Here is a 19,953-nt window from a genome sequence, read left to right as displayed (position 1 = left end):
GAAGTACTTTGATATATTTTGCTTTCATTGCTGCGACTACTTTTGAACGTGTGCTGCCAATCTACTAATTTCGTCTCTCAGGAACCTCCTGGTGAAGTAATAATAACAATAAATGTCTTCTTTAAACTCAGAAGTGCATTCCAGAGAGGTTCTGTAAGCTCAGTTATGAGATAAGAGCAGGAAATCAGAACAGTGTCCGACAAGGATGTGTATTGGCACTTTTCTTATTTACATTTTACACTAATGGCATAGAGCAACACCTGGTCAATTTAAATGCCGATGTGCTGTGTATTGGTACCCACCCGGTTCCTGTACTACTTCACAGGGGTGACACGATTTTAATTGACAGGGCGAAAATTGGTTTACAGAAGCTCCTGGATAGCTCTGTGAGTTTTATGAATGATTTGGAGTTGACTGTGAACCACTTTAAAACTCACATCATGATTTATGGGCCAAAATCTAACAAGCAAAACACTTTTTTTTATTAACATCACTAAAATTGAATCTGTCCCAACGTTTGCCTATTTGGGTATACTTTTTGATGATCATTACCCATGGAATCAACGTGGCGCAGTTACTGCAGCCAAGTTTGCCAGTACCGTGGATGGACTATTTAAGTTCACAAACAATTTAGGCTCAAAACCTTTCAAGGGGTTTGTGACAGTTTATAAAGCCAAATATCTATCAGTTGCAACTTACGGCTCTGGAGTATGGTGGATAAAAAATGATGTGGCTGTCCACAGTGTTGAAAACAGCTGTCTGAAATCGTTGCTGGCGGTACCACACAGCACATCTACTTATAAAAGCCACACCAAAATTGGACTTGATTATGGTATCAGTATTAGAATTTGACCATTTTTATTGTGGCTAGCAATCAAAACCTGAGGCCAACTTCAGCCATAATGTGAGTAGTGATTGCATAAATTTAGAAAAAGCTACTAGTACCCCTTGGCTAATGTATATTAAGAATTTGAACAACATTTTGGGTTTCCCTGATTTTATAGTAGTGTTGAGGCCTTTTCTTCGGCCTTCAGTCAGACAAACAAAGATCATTTTTGGAGCTGGACTATGACTAACAGAGATCCCACCGAGATGGTCAAAAGCTCGGTGCACCTGTACAGTACCTGGACCCAGTGGGTCCTGGTAACCAGGCTGAGCCTGTATTTATTCTTTTTTAGCGCCGCATTTGCGCCGCTTTTTGACGCAAAAGTGGCGCAAAGTTACAAAATACACAGTTCTTTATGATGATGTCATGTATTCACTGTAAAACAGTGAAATCCACAAATACCTCATTAGCTAGTTAGTGCAATGTAGATAGTTAGTGCAATTTTTCATATGTTAATAACGAAATTCACTTATATTGCCTTCATCAGAGCAAGCAGTATCAGTAATTGTATGCCACTGGCCAGCTTGGTGGGAGGCTGTTGGATGAACAATGAAAGAAATACAAAACTTGTTAAGAACCATTCACAATGTTAATTCCAAGTTGCCATGAGGTTCACCTCAACGTTGTATTTGCTGAAAATAAATATATTCTTCTAGTCTCTTGACTGATTTTAAATAATAAGATAGTGGTTTATTCACAGTTATTCCTTCTTTGGTTGCAGACTTAGCATTTCACACCGAAATGCTTTTTTCCGGGTTTCCAAATAGAAGCGTATTGTGTGTTGTTTTAAAGCCCTTTCATATAAGAACCGTAATTCATAATTTTCTGCCGGTCTCTTTTCATGAGTGTGTAAAATAACCTCATTTTTCAAGACTTCTTTCCGAGCACAAACGATTTAAAATCTAAATACACCATAAACCTCAATGCAAGTCGACCACTTGGTCTTCGTCAGAGGAAAAGTATATTGCTTACTTTTTGAATTCTTTTTTTAAATTACCAGTTTATCCTTTCCTTTCCAGAGGACCAATCCAAAGTACAGAAGAGCATATCTTATAGTAATATAAACTCATATAATTTTCCAAGTCAAACCAAACCAATGTTTGCAACATTAAAAAAATGCTCTTATATAAGCCTATTTAGAAATAAGCTGTTTCAAGATAAGTATGCATTGTTATCTATACAAGAACAGGGCCCCGATGAAGAAGGAAAGAATGTGCACTTTCGGTAACAATATGACCAGTGGATACTATATCCTGCAGATTCCAACTCAAATACCCAGAGGCACCAGAATGGAGACAGAAACGTTGCACCAGCTGGATCACTCCTGGCACAACTCCGCCCACCCAGAAACTCGCCCTTATAAGCTCTGTCCTACATGCTGCTGCCAGTTCCTTACTTTTGTCTGTGCCCGACCGCGCCATACAAAGAGGAACCAAAAGAGCTTTATAGTAAACAGCAAATAATAAACCGCAGAAGTAACAGCTGAATACATTGAAGCCTTACAGTGAGGGAGAGAGAGAGAGTGTTGAGGAATCTTTGGAAAAATACAGTACCCATAGAAATAGCGCTGCTAAAGGTAAATCTTTTTTCTTTTGAGTGATGGATAGCTGTTCCTGCAGATTTCTGGCCTTATGACTGAGTCCTACAGCAGTACCCACCCGAAGGAGGGACCAAGAAGTATCAGAAATTAACAAGGAAATCTGCATTACAGTTGTAGCAAAGTAGGTATTGCTCTGCGCTTTAACTGCCATGCTTAGCATCATTAGGGCCAGCTATTGTGACAATCTTTTTTGGCCCCCATGACCTCCTCCTCAGATTCCCTCACTACCACCCGGCAAAAGTCCCCCTCATCTCTCCATAGCCCAGTGGCGTAACGAAACTGGAGAAGGCCCCCCTACAAACAATATGGACCTCATACCCCCCAAGCGTGGCTCCGGGGGCCTTTGTTACGTCCCTGCTGTAGCCCCTCTCTCTCTCACATACATTTTATTTGTTTTAAAGCACTGGTAAAGATTGGCTTTACTAATCCACTCAGCTATCCACATATAATACAGATTTGCTATTTACAGCAGGCATATTAACCCCCTATGCTACTTTATGGTGAGTCAAACCTGCCACTGGACAAGACTTTCTCTCTAGGAACATTAATCACAAGAGTTATCTTGACATTTTTATTGCTGCCTGAAAGATGGAGGCACAAGGAACTCTGCAGCACAAACCTGAGGTCAGTGCCCCCCTGCAGGTGAGGGCCCAGTGCACCTGCACTGATCAGACTGCCCTAAACCAGGCCCTTGATCAGGGCTACACCGCAAATATCAACTAGCATGACACCTCTGCTGAGCCAGCCAGAGATCCTTAGTCAAGTCTTAGCAAATCTCAATACAAAGAATGACCCAAAAAGAAAAAGTAGTCTTAGTTCCCGCTTTGAATTTCTTATACAAAACAAAACCCATGAAAAGCTGATTTTTCATCTGCTCTGATCTCATCTGTTAAACTTTACAGGAGACAGTTCTGGTAAAGTACAGCCTGTCTAACATCTCCTACTCTTTGGAAGGATAAATAGGAGATGGAAGTAAAGATGGAAGAGTGGTAGACTGACGAAGATGATAGGCCGTCAACATCTTTGGCAAAAAAGCTGGGGCAAGTAGGTAGGAGAAAGAAGACTCTAAAAGGTTGCCAGATTGCCAGGGCCTACAACCCTCTAAATCTTAAGTACACCATTAATGCAATCTTGAGGCTTAAAAGACAAACAGAATAACTGTGCATTGGTTGTAACAGTGATGTCATGAAGAAAGTTAAAAGCAACTTTAAGTCCGACTGCAAAACCACACAGGGAATAGGTGGCAACATAAACAGCAAATATTTAAAGAAACAAGTCAGTATGGGTGATCAGAACAAAATAGTTGGTTAAGGAGGAAAAGGAAGGCCAACAGCACTGTCAAGTTTCCCTTCAGAATAGAAATCACCAATCCCTTGTGATTGAGGTAAAGCACAAAACGTCAGGGGAGCCTCAAAACGGTTTAACCCAACAATAAGGGTAATATGCCATGTTTGATCCTGAGAAGACTTCAAACCACAAATGTCTAACTCTCTAACACTATATAGTTACATTTTAGAAGGATAAGTTGTTGAGGTCAACAAGTTCACATCAAAAGGGATTCACAATGTTCTTCAATTTAAAAGTTGATGTACTTTATTTAAAAACAAAGAAATGGGTATCAAAACATTTCTTGACCAAGCTGTGTTTCCAACTAAGAAATCATTTATGATTTGTTGCTGCTTAAGGACCTGTTCATAATTAATTACATAATGACTGTTACGGATATACATAAATAAACAGTGAACCAGTAAACATATCACAATGGGATCGGTTACAAAGAAGGGAGACAAGACAAAAATCAAATATAAAAGAATACTCAACATACACAATATACACAGTAAGTATTCTCACACAAATAAAACAGTGCCCCAATTCTTCACTCAGCATCTTTACACCGTAATAGCCTCAAGGTTTGCAAACCGAATTAAAGAGGGTGTTACAAAAAAAGACCACTTTTACCAAGAATCTATTAAATAATGTCAACAAAGAAACACCCAGGTCGTGCAGGTACATCCCTCAGTGTTAGAAATCAAAAGTTGTATCCCTGCTATTCATATAAATCAGTCTGATCAGGCAGGGGCATAGCTTGGTCAGTAAGATTGGGAGGGGGTGAGCTTCAGATTTTCTAACAATCATGCTGGCATATAATGTTAAAATACATTATAAGACAAGCAGGGCGAACAGACACCTCGCCCTAGCCAACTGAAAATACATGGACCCAAATATCTACCAGAAAATATACTTATTTGGAGGGTGTAACACCCCACACATCCCCCTTGAATCTATGCCCCTGTTATCAAGGTGATCATGTTGTAGAGACTGTAAATTCTCTGACTATACAGGATGTGTACGACACTAACGCACAGCTGTCGATAAGTGAAGTGATAGAAAGCCACTCAATGTTACTAAATTATTGACAGAATTGGGTATGCATAGAAGTCTTACAGAGGACAGTGGTCTTAAAATTAAGTCCAGATTTACACCACAATTACCAAGTGGCAATCACATTGACTTATTTTAAGAAGTGGTTTTATGGGTAATTGACAAATAGGCTGAAAAACAGATCTGTAAGAAATTTAGGGCTAACAGAAATAATTTGTCATTGGTGGAGATCAATGCAATTACACAGTTTAGTAAGGACTTCAGCATTATGATAAGGGAAGCAGACAAGGTAGATAATGTGGTGGTAATGAATAGAAGGGGCATTGAGAATGAGATACTACAACAGCTCAGTCATGCAATGAAATATAAGAGATTGAATAGCAATCTGACTGGAGTTATCACCGAGCTGATAATGGTAACTTGAAGGATTGGCTCAATAGACAGCCTTTGAATGAGGATGAATATCCTTGTTTATACACACTTTCTAAGGCACATAAACAGGCACCATCCCCCATACACCCACCTCTCAGAAGGCCAATTATATCTGGCATAGGTGGACCTACAGAGCATTTGTCAGAATATGTAGATATATTTTAAGACCTTATGTGATGAATGTGCCATCATACATTAGAGACACAAAACATATTTTGAAAATATTCAGTGTCCTTAATTGGGAACCAGGTATGGCATTGGTGACACTGGATGTTGTCTCCTTATATACAAATATAGAGCACAAATGGGGGGTTGTAGCCCTGGAATATTTTTGAAGGAAAAGATCAGCTAATTTTTATAAACGTATGTTAATGATTTTGGAAATACCTGAATTAATTCTGACAAATAATGTTTTTCTATTTCAGAATGCCTGGTATATGGAACAATGTGGGCCTGCAATGGGTTTGCAATATGAGCCTTTGTATGCCTATCTCTTTACGAGATGATATGAAGCAGCACATGTTTGGTGCCTTTAGGGTTCAAAGTGGATGAATCACATATTCTTTTGGGGACATTTTATAGATGATATCTTTATGATTTGGATGGGCCCCATTGAGGAATTAATACTGTTTGCAGAGTTTTTGAATGCGAGACTTTACAATCTCACCTTAACCCTTAATTACAACTCGGACCGGATCTTTTTCTGTGATGTTGAGATTTATTTTAAGGACAATAGGATTACAAGCCAGCAGTACAGAAAAGAAACAGCCTGTAACTATATACAACATGCGAGTAGTGCCCATCCCAAAACACAACTCATATCGATTCCCTATGGAGAAATGGTTAGACCAAGAAGAAACAGCAGTGCTGATCATTAATTTTTGGATGTGATAAAAGATATGGTAAGTAGGTTTAGGATAAGAGGGTATGATGACAGACTCATTGAACATGCAGCTCAGGCAGCTAACAGCTTATAAAGAGAGGACGTGTTGAAAATTGAGCACACATAGAAAGAAAGGTGATCAAACAACAATGCTGTTAGACTGAATATGTTGTACAGCATTGACGTGGATAAAATGAGTCACCTTATTTATAAACATTGGGATATAATATCTAGTGACCCTATGCTGTGCAAACGGGTCTCGAGGAAGCTGAGCTCCACCTTCAGGAGGGGGAGAACATTACAAAATATAGTCTGTCCTATTTACTCATACACAGTAGTGCATCATAATTGGCTTACAAAGGCTGGTACAGGCTTTTATAAATGTGGTGATTGTAGCATTTGTAGATATGCAGATCATAACAAGGTGACATTATAATACAACACAGCAACAACTTATCATATCCTTACAAATTTAACATGTGCCAATAAATATGTAGTGTATATTATTCTATGTTATTGCAGACTCATTTATGTGGGCAGTAAGAATAAAATCTTACTTGAGAGAGTACTAGAGCACATAAGAGCTATTAGGATTGGAGATGAACGTTATCCCCTAGCCTTGCACTGCCGTTCTTGGACAGGTAACACTATGGGGAAGATTAAGTTTAACGGAATAAAGAATATACCCATGGATCTGGGACATGGGAATAGAGAATTGACTTTCTGAAGAACTGAAGAGCTACGGATCATGAACTTAAAGCGTTGGAAAAAAGACTGTACATTGATCATGAGATGCAATATGTTTGAGGGATTATTGTGTTATCCATTAGGAACTGAGATATTTGAACTGTTGCTAAAATTGTTAAAATATATTTTGGAATTTGATCCTTCCTTTCAAGAATAATGTGACAATGCATGACAACACCAGGGGCAACATGTATGAACAAGACAACAGTATATGTCAATAACATGTTATTATGATTCTGACCTGGTCTGTGCATGTGAAAGGTTATAAATTATTAATTTGTTTCACTGTAAAGGTTGAAATGCTTGGATCTTTAATTGCACTTTATTCCTCTTCTCTCGCCTATTCATCACACTATTTATCTCTAAGGATACTACAGGGAGATAGCAGCCAAGACAATGATTAGTGTTTGAGATTTTGAATTTCAGGTGTAACATGCTTATATAATGATCAGGATAAGTTGTCCTTTGATCTGTTGTAGTATTTTGCAGGGCAAGTCAGATGGTTTAATTCTACATTGTAATAAAGTAAGATATATGGAAATGATTTATCTAGAGGTGAACCCTACAGTTCTGCTTTTAAATATAGTTTTGGAACACAGGTTTTTAAGGATACCACTCACCACTCCAAGATGGCAGCTATTAACATGTTATGAATTATGGGATAGCACTACCGCATTACTACTAGTCCTGAGAGAGACCACAATACAGAAGCTTAGGGTGAGTACCTTTAAATTCAGTGTTGTTCCATGTCTAGCGGACGGGTTCTGTTATACTAATGAAGTTTCTGGCCCACACTATGGTTGATAGCCGAAGACATTGGAAACACTTTTGAAAAGAATGTGCATTTCTATTTTGGGTGAGAAATTTTACGAATATGATCAGGGGATCAATCAGGTGAGAGCACAGGTTGTGGCACACATTACTTAGATAGAGTTAATTTACATGTGGAGCTAATCAATACTTTATATGTAATAAGTGTGTTAGGATTCAGAGGTTATGGGTGCTGGTTCACTAGTATGATGTGTGTGGACCTGTTAGGTTGCTTGTCCCTCAGATTTGAATATTTGAGGTAACTTATTATTCTGGTGTACATAGTTGTTTTGGTTACTATTAGTTTCCAAATTAAAAATATTATACTTTGTATTTTTATTGATAGTTTAGACATTTACCTTGATGCCTAATACTATACAAAGGCTATTTATAGTGGTTTTAGTTAAGACTCTGTTATATGCACTTCTGTAAACTTCTGTCAAATTCACCACATAATGAGCCTTTTACTTCACACTCTGACACTTTCCCCATTTATATGAATAGCAGGGATACAACTTTTGATTTCTAATGCTGAGGGATGTAACTGCACAACCTAGGTGTTTCTTTGTTGATATCAGTGATACACTATGGACTACTGAACTGTTCCATAATTATACTCACAAAATTTCTAATTAGGATTAATGATAACCTCAAACTAAAGGGCAAAGTGTGGCTGCTCCCCCTTTGTTAAGCACATTGGGGAGGTAAATGTGACTAGGAATAACTGATTGTGTGGGTTACAATGCGCCTTCTATGCTCTGGCCACCATAAGTATAAACACAAATATAAAATAAGACAAAACAAAAACACTTGTGAGCAAGGGGCCACAGAAAATACAACATTGTACTGAATTATGACTTAAGTAAACAAATCATGTCATACAAATCAGAAATCAAATGTCAAAATGAAAGTAATTATTTTCTAACTCAACTGATCTCACATGGATGGAGTTTTCATGTATTTTCTATTTATAGGTATCCCTTTTTTGATTACAGAGGTTCATTTATTTAGCTGCATGTTTTAAATGCAAATGCACAATTGCGAATGTTGTTCTTTGCAACTTGAGAATGTACCTTACTTGAATATATTCAAGTTTTAATTTAGCATGGATTGAATTGCTTTTCTGGTTATTGTTTTAAATAATGAACAATGCTTCATAGAAATTGATATCTTTATTTCTTGGTTATTGTTTTTAAACCATAAGCAACGTTTCACAGAATATAAGTAGGTAAAATACCAGAGGGGCTTCACTTTCGATTGTTTATTCTGCAGACATTCAACAAAAAGCAGAGACAAGAACAACAGATGCTTTTTCTTTACTGAACACTGCTTCTATTATTCAGGTAAAGGCATGCAGTGTAGACTATCTATGAAAGTTGAGTATGCGTCTTTTGAAGCTAAGTTTAGCTTAGATAGGCAAGGGAAGTGAGGGGTTATGGTTATAGATGTGAAGAAACCATAAAATGCTGTAATAATGTTACAGTACTTTTTGTTGTTCTGCCTATTTACAAGTGTTGTTACCACTATCTTGTTTATTTTTCTAATAACAACTATGATTATGATTTTAATAGATCTTGAAAATACATTGCTAACTTCCTAGTATTCTTCAGTGTGTCTATTCACGATGAAAGAGGGTTTCATTCAAGTAATTATTCCTGTGTGTCTCACAGGAATGATTGTTACATAAAATGCACCTCACATATGTAATACTCAGTGCATTGTAGGAAAGTTGTACTCCTTCTGGTTCTCACACTAAGTCCTTGATGGCAGAGAGTCTACTAAACCTTTTCTTTGGTCGTATTCTGGAACAATGTATCAAACTTGAATAAACAGACAAGCAAGATATCAATAAACATGTATAAGTGGGAATGTGATGGAATGCCATTTAAAAAAGTAACCCTCAGTCTGTTAGGTCAATATTTGTTTCAGAAATATTTTGTAACGTTAAGTTGTTGACTGAATAAATTCCAAATTCACATTTGTAAATGACAATATCTTGTGAATTAATTAATAAAGTATGAATCAAATATGTGAAGGGTTGCTATCAAATAGTTGAAAGTATTTTCTGGAACAGTGTGTTGTAATTTCATGAAGACCTGTTGTAAACTTTGTGAGCTGAAAAGAGTGTAAACAAATCACTGTTTACAAATATGTTTAAGAGATATGAAAGAAAGAATACATAGCAAACTTGATTTCTTATCGCCATTTTGCAGAAGGACATGATAATTGATGTACGCTAGGTGAAAAACAATAATCTGTGGTCGCCTTGGGGATACGTAAAATATTGGTTCTTGTATTAACCCCTTCGCTGCCAGGCCTTTTCCCCCTCCTGTCCCGAGCCTTTTTTTGGCTATTTGGTGCAGTTCGCGCTTAGGCCCTTATAACTTTTTGTTCACATAAGCTACCCACGCCAAATTTGCGTCCTTTTTTTCCCAACATCCTAGGGATTCTAGAGGTACCCAGACTTTGTGGGTTCCCCAGAAGGAGGCCAAGAAATTAGCCAAAATACAGTGACAATTTCGTTTTTTTTTTAAAAATGGGAAAAAGGGGCTGCAGAAGAAGGCTTGTGGTTTTTTCCCTGAAAATGGCATCAACAAAGGGTTTGCGGTGCTAAAATCACCAGCTTCCCAGCTTTCAGGAACAGGCAGACTTGAATCAGAAAACCCAATTTTTCAACACAATTTTGGCATTTTACTGGGACATACCCCATTTTTACGATTTTTTGTGCTTTCAGCCTCCTTCCCGTCAGTGACAGAAATGGGCATGAAACCAATGCTGGATCCCAGAAACCGCAACATTTCTTGAAAGTAGACAAGATTCTGAATTCAGCAAGGGGTAATTCGTATAGATCCTACAAGGGTTTCCTACAGAAAATAACAACTGAAAAAGAAAAATATTGAAATTGAGGTGAAAAAAACATACATTTTTCTCTACGTTTTACTCTGTAACTTTTTCCTGCAATGTCAGATTCTCAAAAGCAATATACCGTTACGTCTGCTGGACTCCTCTGGTTGCGGGGATATATAGGGCTTGTAGGTTCATCAAGAACCCTAGGTACCCAGAGCCAATAAATGAGCTGCACCCTGCAGCGCGTTTTCATTCTATACCAGGTATACAGCAATTCATTTGCAGAAATATAAAGAGTGAAAAATAGCTATCAAGAAAATCTTTGTATTTCCAGAAAGGGCACAAGATAAGGTGTTGAGGAGCAGTGTTTATTTGCACATCTCTGAATTCCGGGGTGACCATACTAGCATGTGAATTACAGGGCATTTCTCAAATAGATGTATTTTTTACACACTCTTTTATATTTGGAAGGAAAAAATGTAGAGAAAGACAAGGGGCAATAACACTTGTTTTGCTAATGTATGTTCCCCCAAGTCTCCCGATAAAAATGATACCTCACTTGTGTGGGTAGGCCTAGCGCCCGCGACAGGAAACGCCCCAAAACGCAACGTGGACACATCACATTTTTTTAAAGAAAACAGAGGTGTTTTTTGCAAAGTGCCTACCTGTAGATTTTGGCCTCTAGCTCAGCCGGCACATAGGGAAACCTACCAAACCTGTGCATTTTTTTAAACTAGAGACCTAGGGGAATCCAAGATGTGTTGACTTGTGGGGCTCTGACCAGGTTCTGTTACCCAGAATCCTTTGCAAACCTCAAACTTTGGCTAAAAAAAACACATTTTCCTCAAATTTTGGTGACAGAAAGTTCTGGAATCAGAGAGGAGCCACAAATTTGCTTCCACCCAGCGTTCCCCCAAGTCTCCTGATAAAAATGATACCTCACTTGTGTGGGTAGGCCTAGCGCCCATGACAGGAAATGCCGCAAAACACAACGTGGACACATCACATTTTTTTAAAGAAAACAGAGGTGTTTTTTGCAAAGTGCCTACCTGTAGATTTTGGCCTCTAGCTCAGCCGGCACCTAGGGAAACCTACCAAACCTGTGCATTTTTGAAAATTAGAGACCTAGGGAAATCCAAGATGGGGTGACTTGTGGGGCTCTAACCAGGTTCTGTTACCCAGAATCCTTTGCAAACCTCAAACTTTGGCTAAAAAAATACATTTTCCTCACATTTCGGTGACAGAAAGTTCTGGAATCTGAGAGGAGCCACAAATTTCCTTCCACCCAGCGTTACCCCAAGTTTCCCGATAAAAATGATACCTCACTTGTGTGGGTAGGCCTAGCGCCCGTGACAGGAAACGCCCCAAAATACAATGTGGACACATCACATTTTTTTAAAGAAAACAGAGGTGTTTTTTGCAAAGTGCCTACCTGTAGATTTTGGCCTCTAGCTCAGCCGGCACCTAGGGAAACCTACCAAACCTGTGCATTTCTTTAAACTAGAGACCATGGGGAATCCAAGATGGGGTGACTTGTGGGGCTCTGGCCAGGTTCTGTTACCCAGAATCCTTTGCAAACCTCAAAATTTGGCTAAAAAAACACATTTTCCTCACATTTCGGTGACAGAAAGTTCTGGAATCTGAGAGGAGCCACAAATTTCCTTCCACCCAGCGTTCCCCCAAGTCTCCTGATAAAAATGATACCTCACTTGTGTGGGTAGGCCTAGCGCCTGCGACAGGAAATGGCCCAAAACACAATGTGGACACATCACATTTTTTCATAGAAAACAGTGCCTACCTGTGGATTTTGGCCTCTAGCTCAGCCGGCCCCAGGGGGGGCAGAAATGGCCTAAAATACATTTGTCCCCCACTGCCTCCCCCGATCACCCCCTCCCACCCCGGAGCGACCCTTGCCTATGGGGTCGCTCCCCCTGCGTGACATTGGCGCCAAAAAAAAAATCCCCGGTGCCTAGTGGTTTCTGCCCCCTTGGGGGCAGATTGACCTAAAATTGGCCAATCAGCCCCCAAGGGGGGCAGAAATTGTCTAAATACAATTTGCCCCCCAGGGTACCAACCCTTGCCTAATGGGTCGCTCCCCATCTCTAAAAAAACAAACAAACAAAAAAAAAACACAAAAAAACAATTTGCCCTGGCACCTAGAGGTTTCTGCCCCCCCAGGGGGGGCAGAAATGGCCTAAAATATATTCCCCCCCCCCCCCCCGGAGCGACCTATGCCTACAAGGTCGCTCCCCTTGCGTGACGGCGCAAAATAAAGATCCCTGGTGCCTAGTGGTTTCTGCCCCCCTTGGGGGCAGATTGACCTAAAATCGGCGATCTGCCCCCAAAGCGGGCAGAAATGGCCTAAATACAATTTGCCCCTCCAGGGGAGCGACCCTTGCCTAAGGGGATGCTCCCCATCTGTAAAACACACAACAACAAAAATCCCTGGTGCCTAGTGGTTTCTGCCCCCCGTGGGGGCAGATCGGCCTAATAAAAATAGGCTGATCTGCCCCCATGGGGGGCAGAAATGGCCTAAAATAAATTTGCCCCCCAGGGGAACGACCCTTGCCTAAGGGGTCGCTCCCCTTACGTGAAAAACAAACAAACAAAAAAAACTCCCTGGTGTCTAGTGGTTTCTGCCCCCCTTGGGGGCAGATTGACCTCATAAAAATGGGCCAATCTACCCCCAAGGGGGGCAGAAATGGCCTAAATATAATTTGCCCCCTAGGGGAGCGACCCTTGCCTAAGGGGTCGCTCCCCACCTCAAAAAACAAAACCTAAACAACAACAACAACAAAAAATGTATCCCTGGTGCCTAGAGGTTTCTGCCCCCCCTGGGGGCAGATGGGCCTAATAATAGGCCGATCTGCCCCCAGGGGGGCAGAAAAGGCCTTCAAAAAAAATGCCCCCCCCCCAGGAGGGACCCTTGTCCAAGGGGTCGCTCCCTTTTGTCAGTTACATACATAAAAAAAGACATCCCTGGTGTCTAGTGGGCATTTTGACAGCCGGATTGCTTTACAATCCGGCTGCCAAAACGCAGAGAGAGACCTCAAAGGGAAGGAAATACATTTCCTTCCCTTTGAAGCCTCTCTGCCTCCTCCCCGTGATCGGAAGAGAAATGCTTTGCATTTCTCTTCCGATCATCGCGCTGGAAGCTGAGCAACAGCTGTGAACAAAGCCTCACGAAGCCCGAGGGGATTTTAATCCCCTCGGGCCCGTGAGGAATTTGTTTTATTTAATAGAACATTCTGCCTTGAGTGGCAGAATGTTCTAATAGCCTTAGAACCCGCCGTAGCGGGCTCTACCGGCTATTAAAGGCCCTCTCCCTTGTTAAAGGCCCTCGCCTTCTGCTTGGGCCTTTAACGCAGGCCTTTAATAGCTGGTAGAGCTCGCTACGGCGGGTTCTAATGCTATATTATTTTGGATCATGACAAAAAAGGACAAAACTGGCTACACTTGAAAAGTGAGATTGCTTTCTTGCTAAAATGGTTTTACCAAATTACACAATATGAATGTGGTAGAACAGGATTCTCCAACGAGTAGCTTGTGAGCTACAGGTACCTCATGAGCTACCTGTAAATAGCACTCCTGTGTGCAGCTCAGAGAACTAAATTAGGAGCTTTTGCTTGGTTGAATTTATAAATGCTTACAAAAATTAAAAAGCTTGAAGTGGAAACAATAATTTGTGTCATTTCAGACTTCATAAGCTGATACTTGGCCAAGAACGGTCAAATTGTCAAAATGTATTTAAAGCTGTTATTTGAGTAATAAACATCAAACAGTCTTGGGGAGATTATTATTACTATTATTATTAAGTTGGTGGTAGGGGCACTGCACCTATGGCTATGTCATATTGACAAAGCTTTTTTTTACTTCACTGCTGGCAACCATGCCTGAACCACGTAGATAATCGCTGCTGGTACTGCCAGTACTCAGACATATGGTTGCCACTAATGTAATCTTGTCTGATGATATGGTTACTACTACAAGTATAATAATAAATGTAGCTCAAGAGGAGTTTAATTGAGCTTCAGTGTCACTTATTACAGAAAAGGTTGGAGAACCTGTTGTAGAATATCATGCCTCATTAAGGGATCCTTAGTCAAAGACTAGTACATTTCATTTCATTTGGATCAATATTTCAGAGCTGCAATGAAATAAATTGTATGTACATTTATTTTTATGAGATGTAAACATTGGAAAATATTTTTTTTTTCTGTAAGCAAACAAGGATGTTCAAATGATACCTACAAGAGAGTGTGATAACTCATGTTGATCCAGCATACATTTAACAGCTTATCACCTCCATAAATTCTATGCCTCTTATAGTGGTGGGCATCTTAAGGAACTTAGGCATTCAGGACATCAGAATTGTGAATGCAATTGTGAATGCTAGAGTGTTAAGTGATCAATTGCTACAAACAGTGTAAGACTTTGGCCTATTATAATTAGAGCAGATCGAATTAAAAGGTTTAAACATACTGTGCATTTAGGTTAAGCATAAAAGTCAGATCTTCATTTGAGATTATATTGTATACAGTTCTTCTCCATTATATGGACAATTTATCAACGTACAGTATTGAATAAATGGCTGAGCTTCATTTCATCACAGCATGTAGACTTTTTCAATTTAAAATTGATCTATTGATCTATTGAAGTTTAATAGATTATTAACTAACCTTGCCTAAACAAGTGCATGAAATAATTTCATCTGAGATGCCTCGCCATACTATTTAAGATCAGCTTGATATATAGAGGTTGTATCTCCTTTTGAACCAGAACCCATTAGATTGGAAGTTATCACAGAAAATCTTGACATTCACATTGACGTTTGTATTGAGAGCTGCCTCAAACCAAATCGAACTTCTAATCTAAACTGATAAATGAGAATAATATTGATATCTTTCAAAAGTGTGTATTAAGGGATTTAGAGTCAATCAAATTTAATCATGGATCAACTAAGATAAGAAACAGTTGAAGCTGCTCAATGAGTTATAGGCCAATCTTGATATCATCATCAGATGTGCAGATAAAGGTGGCAGGATTTTTGTTCTTCACAGCACAGATTCTGACTCTACAGCTAACTGTCTAATCACAACATATAAGAGACATTGAGGGGGAAGGAGAAGTGTCTGTGTGGGATTTTGATTGATGATGGGGAGTACAGGTGTGATATGTTTTCTCATGAAGAGGCCTAGGAAATGTGTTGTCTTTCTATTCTCGGTTGAGGACCCAATAAGACGTTTACTCCAGGTCCATATAGGGCTCAGAATCTCACTCGTCACAAGATAAGGAACACAATATTATATTACATCAAGCCAGTCATAACAATATACAAGCTAGTTGTAGTATAGTTCTGTCATCATTAAACAGCAGGGTTATCAGGGATGTACTCTGTCAATATGTGCTGTAATTCTAAAGTTTATGTTACTTGAAACATACTGAAGTTTTCACTTGAGAGTATCTTCCATTTTAATTTAGAAAGTCTGCGTTGGTCTTGGTTTTTGTCTTTAATTTAGTTAGGACTGAGTATGCTTGCATTTGTTGGTTGCTACTTTAATACTCAGGTTTGCACAATTCTATTTCAAGTTTTTCCAGAACATCTAAAGATTCTTTGTTCATATTCTTCTCCACAAGTATTGATGTTCCTTTAAGCAAAATGTATTTTACTGTGGTGTTTGTTTGCAAAAAACAAATGAACTGAATGGTGCTTTTCCAAGAGTTCTACTAAAGTTTGTTCTGTTTTTGTTTTGTTTATTAAATATGTCATTAACATTGATCTGTGTTTTCTTTTCCAGGTGTTCTGTGAAACTGAAGGTCACTGCCCCACTTCTTTTGCTGGGCAACACCGCAAGACGCAAGAGTTCTCAGGTAAGATCCACACTGGATCTATTCCAGTTCATAAAAGAAAAACTAAAGGGTGAGGTCTTGGCAGGGTTTATATGAAGAGAGCACATTTGAAATTAAGCCAAACTTTATTGAAATTGATAGAAGTGGGTTTACTGTCAGATGATGAATATCAATATTTGAATATTTCTCATCCACGAACTCCAATGATTTGCTTCCTGTCTAAAATTCATAAATCCCTCAGTAACTGTAGACCACACCTTTCAGGCAATGACCCTCTTATGGAAATGCTGGTTAAATTTGTAGATGTTTTCATGGCTCCTTCGGTTAAACTTTACCATCATATATTTCTAACACCACAGATTTTTTTTAAATCAATTGATGATATGCAATGGGAAGAAGGTATAAAAAGGATGTAAAGGCCTTAAATACCTTTATTGGTCAGAAAGATGGATTACATAGTGTGAAACAATACTTAAAGTTTCAGACAAGCAAATCCATTGTCACACACTAACATGTTAATGGAACTTGCCAGCTTTGTCCTAAGAAATGTTTTATTCTATTATGAGAGAGACTTCCAACATGTCTGTGCAACTGCAGTGTGTTCTTGCCTCACTTTATATGGGGTGAAATGAGAATGTATTGAATTATGAAGACAATATTCTGTTATGGTTACACTTTATTGAAGACATATTTGTTATATGGAAAGGTGGTATTAATTAATTGGAGAAATGTCATGAATTACTAAACAACAGTGTATACACTATCAAACTATCATTGATATTTAGTAATCAGCTAATTACTTTCCTTGATCATGAAATATTCATAAAGGAGAACAGAATTTTGAGTAAAGTTTTTAGAAACTCTACATCTCTGACTAGTCTATTACATGCAAGTTCAGCTCATCCCAAACTTTTAAAAAAGGCACCAATATGGTGAATTGTTGAGAGTTCACAAATTATGCTTGTCAGATTTAGATTATATTAGGGAAGTGACTTTGATTAAAAATCACTTTGTAGACAGAAGTTTTAATCATTAGAGAATTGATAAAGCACTTTCCTGCAAAAATGAACAGGAATTATGCACTTTACAAAAAGACATCATTTGGGCAAGACAATCAAGGTGATCAAATGGTCATATTTATCATTGGACACAACATGGAGAGTTTGAATATTTATAGAATCTCCCCCTGAAATTGGCATATTGTGTCTTGATAAAGAAGTATTCCAATATCTATTAGTCAGTCGAGCCATCACATTTAAGATACTAATTACTCTAAAAAATGGATTACATCAGAGTGATACTGTTTGATATTCAAATAAACTATTGAAAGGACCATAATTATTAATATACCTTGATTCTTCAAATGTGGAGAGTGCATTTGCTGTTTTTACACTAAGAGCAAAGAAGTAGAATTTTGGGACTCTTAAAGGAGAAAAAGCTATCCTATCAAGGGATGTTTGATTTGTAATACAGAATTTTGTGTGCCTATATGATCACTTGTGCATGCTCTAAAATCTATTTAGGGTCTTCTATTAGACCGGTCAAAGAAAGGTGGAATGAACACCCTAGAGCCCTAATGCTAGATACCCCAATCCCACCACAGATTTGAGATTTTACATTTAGTTCCAAAATTCACAGTGTAAAGTGTATGGCACTGAAGGCTTTAAACAATATAGGGAAGGTGTTAATAGACAAACCATTTTGAGAGAAAGTTAACTTTTTTGATTTTTAAGGTGGAATCCTTCACAGGCGGCTTTAATCAACATGAAGACTTACAGGCATTTGTCAAATCATAAATTTTAATAATGTTATACTAGATTGTTCATTGCATATCTGAAGCTTCAATATCATTGAACAACTCTCATGAATCACTAATTTGCACTTTACATTAGCTCATGGTACAGCTGGGTGTGTCTTTGTAACCTTCCCATCAAGGTTTGTTTACATGTGTTACATCAGCACTAATAGCTCTTAGTTAAGATTTATACATTTGTGCTTATAGTTTTTAGATGGCCACATTTATTACATGTTTTATAATTGAGTGAAGTAATCATTTTTGTAGCATTTACACCTTTTCACAATGCATTTGATTCTTTCTTCTTGCTCTTCTAATAAATCTTTACTACATCTGTCTGACTAGCTTCCATCCAAAAAGCTCACAGGGCTATAAAGAATTGCTATTGATGGACATCATTGAGTAACCCTCATTGCTACAATATTTTTAACAAAACATTCAGTTTAAATTGACTGTGGATATAACAAATCTGATATAAAGATCATACTTTATACTTAACCTGAAAACAGAGTAGTTTAAACATTTTAACTAGGATGCCCTCTTTATATCATAGGCCAAAGTCTTACACTGTTTGTGTTTATCGGTCACTAAGCACTCTGGAGTTCATAAACTTTAAAGTTTGGCTCATTTAGATCATGACACATAGCACCTCTAACATGGCCACTCCTATACAGGCATATGGTTTATGGAAGCTATTAGCTGTGAAAACTAACACTGAATTGACATGAGACACCACTCTCTCTCTCTTTCAGGTATCATTTTAACAACCTTGTGTGGTTAGAGAAAAAATCCTTTGTACTCCAATTTTTTAATCTCCTAAAATACGCGTAACTGAAACAATATATTTAATGAGACAATTAAATTGAGATGTATTGCTCTGTGAGTAAGGCCCCCTTAATGAAGTATGACATCCTTTAACATTCATATTGTGCACTTTGGTAAAACCATTTTAGCTAGAAATGAATCTCACATTTGAGTTTAGCCCCCTATATAAATGTCTTCCTTTTTGTCATGATACAAGATAATATGTTTCACTTTATAATTGCTCTTGGAATTGTCTGCTTTTTTATCTCATTGGTCACTGTGTAATTATTATGTATTTTGACCATTTATCAAAACAGGTTGTTATGTTTGTAATCTCAATGCCATGACAGTCAAGTGGTACCTTATCCTAACTATTAGCATCTAAGCGGGTTACATATATCAGGTTATTTGAAGATACAATGCTTTATGTATCTCTATGCACCAGTACAACCGTAGAGTATTGGTTTTACCCTAATGTCCATAATTTATCATGTCTTTTTTAGGTCTGCATAAAGACAGCTTTAGCTGTCTTGACAGGCTCATGGTCTCCAAAAATGTTCATACAAACAATACATAAATATGCAGGGGCTCTTAATCAACACTCTTTGGCCCTTAGACTGTTCAAATATCACTCAAAATAAGCTCCCTCCCACAACAGTACAAAAGTATATGTCGACTGGCCTGTCCACTGCAGCAATTGAATGTTTTCACTTTGAGTTCGAGGTTCAAAATATTTGTATAACTGGACAGTTGGGTTTGTGGGACACTGCGAAGAGTCCTGTGGGTATGCAAATATTAGGGCAGACTGACTGGTCAAACATCCACTTTTTCAAGGCTGATGAAAGAACATATGGAATCATAAACATCATAGCAACAAACAATTTGTTTTCTGTTACAGTACAGTATAATCCCTAATG

The sequence above is a fragment of the Pleurodeles waltl genome, chromosome 3_2 (assembly GCF_031143425.1).
Source record: "Pleurodeles waltl isolate 20211129_DDA chromosome 3_2, aPleWal1.hap1.20221129, whole genome shotgun sequence".
In the NCBI taxonomy this organism is placed as follows: Eukaryota; Metazoa; Chordata; class Amphibia; order Caudata; family Salamandridae; genus Pleurodeles; species Pleurodeles waltl.
This window is presented reverse-complemented; position numbering follows the sequence as displayed.